The 7,420-nt window shown below is 28.0% G+C and overlaps 1 long non-coding RNA gene across 1 annotated transcript; it reads right to left on the minus strand.

Moving 5' to 3' along the window:
• Nucleotides 1-1,404: 1,404 nt before the first annotated feature.
• On the minus strand, nucleotides 1,405-6,259 carry LOC129923496 (uncharacterized). The gene is made up of 6 exons (XR_008775461.1): nucleotides 5,994-6,259; nucleotides 5,247-5,329; nucleotides 5,044-5,121; nucleotides 4,715-4,904; nucleotides 2,799-2,918; nucleotides 1,405-1,943 (listed from the first exon to the last, which is right to left on the minus strand). It is a non-coding gene; the product is annotated as an uncharacterized LOC129923496 (long non-coding RNA).
• Nucleotides 6,260-7,420: the final 1,161 nt, after the last annotated feature.

The raw sequence follows: 7,420 nt of genomic DNA on the forward strand, positions 1-7,420 counted from the left end.
TAGGGCTGAGTCTGGGTTCAGTTAGGGGCCCAGATGAGGCCAGTAAGAAATGACACTGAGCTCTAGCTGAAATGGCATAAAATGACATAAATAATTACATAAACAATTTACTAGTTGAAATTAATAGTTTATTGCATTATAAAATGTTAATGTTAGCAACTATTTAAAATAATTAAAAATACCGGAATACACTAAAAAACTTTTTTTTAAAGTAAAAGCAATACCTGTAGCAAAGATTTTAACTGTGAAAATTGATCCTATAATATTTTAGTATACTATGGAAAATGCATTGAGTCAACAAAAAAGTTGTGAATGATAACATGAAAATCTATAACAAATTTATAAAGAACATAATTCAGGATCATCTACAGAAAGTGCTGTATAAAAATTATGTTTAAAGCAAACAGTTTTGACAATCATAAAAACAACATCAAAAAACAACTTAGCTTTTGTAATTATGTAAAAAAAATGTAAAAAAATAAAAGTAACAAAAAAAGTATTGAGTTGGTGGAATGTAAGCAATATGTACACTGAAATAAGTAAAAGCATAATCATTTAAATATTAATTGTAATAACAAATTGCTTAAAATGGCAAATTAGAAATAAGTTTTTAAAATATGGATGCTTATATTTTTAAAAATACAATAAGTACTTATTATACCATAAAATTTTAAAAAAATATAATGGCTACCAAATTTATGAAATTTTAACATGTACAAAAGCTTGAATAGCCTATACAGAAACCTATAAATTATATATAGAATGTAATTCAGAATTATCTAAACAAAGTATGAGCCTGCTGTATGTAAATTGAAAAGCAAACTGTTTTGACAATCATGAAAAAAATTTTTTTTTAGATTATGTTGTACCGGTAGTTCTAAAGAAAAAATGACCAAAACAAAAATAAGCTACCTGTAACAAGTTTGTGAAATGTTAGCAATATAAACACTGAAATTTTAAAAACATACATTTAGAACATAATTGAACATTAAGTAAATGACTTAATTTGTTTAAAATGAAATAAGTGTGAAACATACTTTTAGAAAAATACCAGTGCTTACTTTACAAAAAAAAATTAAAAAAATAAATACAAAGAATAATTAATAACCATAAATATATAAATTTAAACAAGTAAAATATAATTAGAGAATGGTGCTTTTTAATCAATAGGGTCTACATGCACAAAAACCCAAAGCTGAGTCTGTTCGAGGTAAATATTCTCAAGACCTCGCCTAATTTTAGATGATAATATTTCAAAAAAATATAGGTCATGTACGTTACCCAGTACCAAAGAAAAAGTGTGTGCTCAACAATGAAAACTATACATTTATATATACCGGTAGCTCATGTTTATAATTTCAACAAAATATTTTTTTCAATTTTGAGCAGAGTAACTAGCTGCACTATCATATTCATAACAGTGAATATTCTATGTAAGAAAGAGCAAATGTTTCAAGCTACTGTTCAAAAGCCAGTAAACAACAATGATGCTCATATGGTACATCATCTGTAACTGTCAACTTATAACCTTATGTTGTAATAAAAGTAAAGTTCCCCTTTTCAAACTTAGCATCTATAGGGCAGATGATGTTAAGGCCATCAGTTTCTTTGGCTAATGGTTAACAAGATCCAGCACATGTTTGAAATATTATATTTACTTATTTCTTTGTTGTTAAGTCTAGATAGGTAGTTGTTTTTTTTCCATTAGTCATTAGTTCTAATATCTGTAGTATGTAAATAAATTTGCTTGTGCATCTTACTTTTTTTAAACATTTATAAACTTTGATTAGGTTTGTTTGTAAAATGTTATACATGATTGGGATGTTCCTTCAGAGTTGAAGCCATCATCCTTCTTTTTTTACGATTTCTGTGCCATCACATGTGCCAAGTTCAAGTACTTTCTCTAAGTTATTTGACAGACTTGGGTAACTCACTTGAATAATCTAAGAAGAAAATAAAAAAAAATAATTTTTTTTTAAATATATTCCTATGCCTATGATTTCAAAATGAAATGTTCATATAAAACATACAAAAAACAAAAACACAATGATTTTCACTTTTTCCAAACCAAAAAATGCTGACATTATCTATTCATGATTTGTGTATGCAGGCTTCATTAACTACTGTATTTTCGCACATGTACATATCCTGCACAAGTAAAAAAATATTTTTTTTTAATCTTACAACTCGTATCATATACCAAACGTGACTTGGCGTAAACTAACAGTACATTAATTGTTGTTTATCTGTCCCTCAAGATGCAATTGAGCTTCAGTTGTTCCAACAAGTGATAACAGAGTTCAAAATTCTGTGAAATATGAGCCTACCATCATATGTATAAGTAGTATGTTTTTCCAATAGAAAGTCACTGACATAGTTATCTGGTGATGGTGGAGAAAACATTTCACAACCACACAGCGAATTATAGGAGGTATAAAGACCTAACAGTTTACACACAATATTCATAAAAAATTAAAATACTTATGAGCCTCTTAGGTTAGGTTGACACAGCATTTGATCAAGAAATGATTTGAAAGAAAAGTAACAATGCAATGGACCTCATTCACCAATCGTAAACAAACAACATTTAGTTACGTGATCTTATTGATAAAACAATGAAAAAACTGTCACGTGACAACCATCATGAATTAAACATGAGATCGTAAATTATATAGAAGAGATAAAGCACCACGTGGCTAAATGTTGTTTGTTTACGATTGGTGAATGAGGTCCATTGTGGCATAAAAAAAAATTATAAAGATTATGTTAGTTAAAAATATGGAAATAAAAATTCATACCTAATATCCATAATTTGGATTGAAAATTCAATACATTTATTTTCTGTTTGTGCCATGTCCAGTCCAGCCAAGTTATAATCCATACTATTGTTCTCTTAATGCTGTTTTCACTGGATAGATCTGTAATATATAAGATGAGATAAGTATGATTCTGCTGACACATAAAATAAATAAATAGCTGAATTATTGTTTCACATTAGGTACTTCGATAAAAATTTCAAAATGATCACAATGCAATGGAACCTATTTAGTTAGATAGAGCTTGAGAAATGCTTTCCAATGATACCAATTTAATATTGCTGAGTTAATTGTGGGGGAAGTTATTAAATTTTTAGTGGCCAAAAATTAGCCTTCTTTAGCCTTTGTAAATAAATAAAAAATCTGACCGAAACAACTGACAGTTGAACTTAAATTAACTGTATTATAAAAAGTCTTAAAGATATGGGGTTGAAACTTCACACTCTTTTACATTAACCAGTATTCTGTTAAAATAAATTAAAAAAATAAGACCAAGCAATAAAATCTTTGAAAAAAAGTTAATATATAAAAAAAGCCTTCGACAAAAAATAAAAATATATGTGATTTTGTCATCATATGAGCCCAAAAATCACAAATAAAACAAATCAGAGATCTGTATTGTGTTTTATTTTGTTTAATTATAATTCTACTGTATTTAAATAGCTATTTATATGCATCAGATAGATAATTCTTATAAATTATAAATGAAAATAGCACTGCGCAGAAAAATATTTCCTAAAATTTAATGACTATAAGTTTCATAAACTTCATAAAAAAACACTGGCAATTAATCATTTTAAAATGCCTTAATTTAAATGCTTTAAAAATTAGATTGTAAATGAAAAATTTCTTGCTTCGGACAATAAAATAAAAAAGAAACCTTGCGATTTTTTTAGAAGTTATTAAAAGATTTTTTACTTGAATTTTTGTGCAATAATAGCTCATCATTTTAAAAATATAATGTACTCATTTATTAACTATTAATTTACATGTATATTAATAGAAAAAAACAACACACAGAAAAAAAAAATAATTATTAGTTCGCTGAGCTAAAAATATGAAAAAAAAATTGTAATATTTAATATTATTTTTTAAAGTAATTAAACTTTTACTTTAAAAATTTGCAGATTACAAAGTCATTTTAATAAAGACACATTCCCTCTCCATAATCTAGCATTCAAACACTATAAAAGTTAATCAAAATGAAAGATTCCTTATGTGTGCTTCTAAAAATAGCTTGTGATAGACAGAAATTGACCATTTCCAGTAAATCACAGTGTTGGTTGTTACTAAAAATAGATTTTAACCATCAACTTTGAAAATTAATATCTAAAGCTAAAGAGTGCGCCAAGCTACAAAGTTCAAACTTAGCACACAGATATATATTAACATGCTAAATTCAATAGAATTAGTGAGATTGTTGTAACCATAAACACTTTTATTTTACCCTCCTTTGTCTTTGTTAATTTTAATATCAAATATCTTTAAAGTGCGCCAAGAGAATTTAATGAAATTTGAAATATACACATTTCATAATATGATAAATTATTGTAGCAAACAGCATTGTTGTAACTTTTATAGGAAAAAAGTTGTAAAAATGTCAACTGTCATATAAACTTTTGTTAAGAAAAATTTAACAGATTGGCTTCAAAAGCAAATAAAAATGATCTCTGATATCTTATGTTTACAAAAAGTAATCATAATTAGTCCTCAAATCCAATACAATATGCTAAAACTTTGATGGAAATGACCACCCCTAAAAAAAGGGTAAAATGTGCTGACACACTTTTCAGCCATTTTTTGGGAGAAAAAAAATTGATCTAGGTAAGTTTATCGAAGTACCTATTCACATAAATGATATTTTACATCCTAAATCCTACAATATAATATGGCCTTACCAAATTTTCATGAGAATCTTCATCCTTCAGTTTCACTTCTATTTCCAACAGTGATACATTATTTGCCATTGGGAAATTTGCTTCATACCTAATCCTGATTGTATTTATCTCTGCTTCTTTTAATTGCTTTCAATTGAAAATGAGTCTGTACTGCACTCAAATCTTTTCTCCAGTATCTCTAGAACATGTTCTGCAGACAGAAAATAAAATAAGTATTAAATAAATTTTACAAGTAAATCTAGACTGCTAATATAAATTATTCAGGAAATCTGGATCATCAGATTTGTATACAACATTTTTGGCTTGAAAATATTGTAAAAAAAAATTACCAGTTTGATCAATAACATCAATGGAGCTCTTGTCTCAACTTGAGTCTTGACTGAAAGTTATTTTCCAACATGGTCCACCTTGAAGAATATGAAAAAATATTAGTATAGTAGCCTAAGTATAGTAATATTTTTTTTAAACTTAATCAATTGGTAATTATAATAAAATTGAGTAGTAATAATACTTTATATTTTAAATTAAATACCTGTACTCATTGACTCTTGGACAGATCAAGCAAGAAGTGATCATAGTGATGCCATCATTCTTTCACTCTTTGGTTCCGAGAGTCTGAAAATCATTTTTTTTAACATTTCAATTTTTTAAAATCAAAGTCACACATGAGAAATATTAAATACATAGATCTACATAAGGCATAAGCAATATAAAGATAAATTATAAATTCTGCACAACATATTGAATGACAAGATTATTGACTAGTTTCAGTATAGTAGATCTATAATCTATATTTCTATAACATTGTTAGATTTGCTTCTACAAAAAAGTATATAAAAATGTATTTATAGGCCTACATTTTGCATTTAAATTGAAAATAGATCTCAAGAACTCACGTATTTTAAAATATTAATTTTAATGGATGAAGAATTTGGTTTTACTATCTTTTCTAAATTGACTTTCTAAATCTAATCTATTAAGGTTCTAATAAACTGTGAGACACGCCACGGGATTCGAATGATTATAGACTAATTATTTCAAACGGCTTTCCTTGCGTCACTTAAAATAATTATTTGTGCCTAGTGACGGCCTAGTCTGACTAGACTTAAACTTAAACCAAAAAAGCACATTCACAAACAAAAATGACATTAAAATTAAATGTAGATCTAGAATAATCTAGATTCTAGATCTAATCTACTTTAATTTATCCAGACTTAATCTCTATAAATAAGTATAAAATAATAAAGTAGATCTAATTGTCTAATAAAATAAAAAGTACCTTTGCTTGACGCACACATTCCAAAGTTGTTAGAATAGAGTCGAGTTAATCACAAATCAACACAATCTTGAAGTAGATCTATGAGTACTATGACTGGAATGGGATGGTCATGGTGTTTGGTTCTGGCGCTATTTTTCTTAATGATGCAATAGGCTGTAGCCTATCATGTAGACCTGTCTCTGGTTGGTCAATTGTAAGTAAGCCACGTGACCGGGTAGCCTACACATTGACCAGCGGCACAGTCTTTCTTTCGCCCCCCCCCCCCAGGACTATAATCTTCTCTAATACTGTATATTAGTAGTGTCTCTTGTTGAATATTTAAATTGTTTGTTTTATTAACTCTAGTATTTCGATACCATAAAGCATAGTGCAGCATTTGAACAAATTATGTGAGGATGTGTTGGTTCATCTCGTGACCTCATCTACTTGACTACCGTACTTACACAAATCGGATTATAGACATTATAATTAACGAAGATTATAGTTCTTACAAAGTTAGATTGCACGATTTAAAATATGGATCTAATTAATTTTATATATATTTTAAATCATAAATATTCTTGAATGGGGTATACAGTAGATATTAGATAAAACACTGACACGTACATAGTCTACAACTATGGCTACAACACATTTGCATGCCTCTTGATTTTTTTTTAATGCTCTTTATCTTCGTAGAATCAGTCATCGATAATATTTACGAACTGTGCCTATAATGTAGTTTATTAGATCTGTCATGTAGCATGTATTTTGAGTCATAACTTTTTTTTAAATGTATGAAACTGAATAGCAAATCCTGTCGTTTATATCATGATCTTGCCAGTTATATCTTATACTTTAAAATAAAAATTCCTTGAATTATATTTAAATCATAAGATAGTTTTAGTTACGTGTTTCATTATATTTGAATGTTATTGGCCTAAACATTTTTGTAACTCATAAAAGAAAGAGACCACAAGGTCTATTACGTCAACAAAAAGATCGAGTAAAGAGGTGGTATACGAAAAAGATTTACAGTGAGAGTCAGTGAGCCTTGACCTACTGACCATCAGTGTGCACACGTGTACTTTCTTGCTTGATAGCACGCGTTCTATGCAACGAGCAAGGAAAACGTCAAACACGTGTTAACCTTAGCTGATCTTTATTTGTAGGAATTTTACACGCACTCATCTTTATAAATTGATATCTATATTTAAATATAACTGAGACAAACATTTAAATCAATATAAAAGCATTCTTATTAGTCATGTTTCAAAACGACTAAATAAATTCAAACAAGATGGGTAAAACCCCTATTGTTAAAATTCTTTGCTTGTGTAAAGTTTGTTTACATTAAAAATATCTACCGGTACTGGAAACTAGCATTATAGGCTACATTAAAACTTTTAAATCGGCTTATTACCAGAAGATGCAATAAGAATTGCAAA

The sequence above is a fragment of the Biomphalaria glabrata genome, chromosome 16 (assembly GCF_947242115.1).
Source record: "Biomphalaria glabrata chromosome 16, xgBioGlab47.1, whole genome shotgun sequence".
NCBI classification, from domain to species: Eukaryota; Metazoa; Mollusca; class Gastropoda; family Planorbidae; genus Biomphalaria; species Biomphalaria glabrata.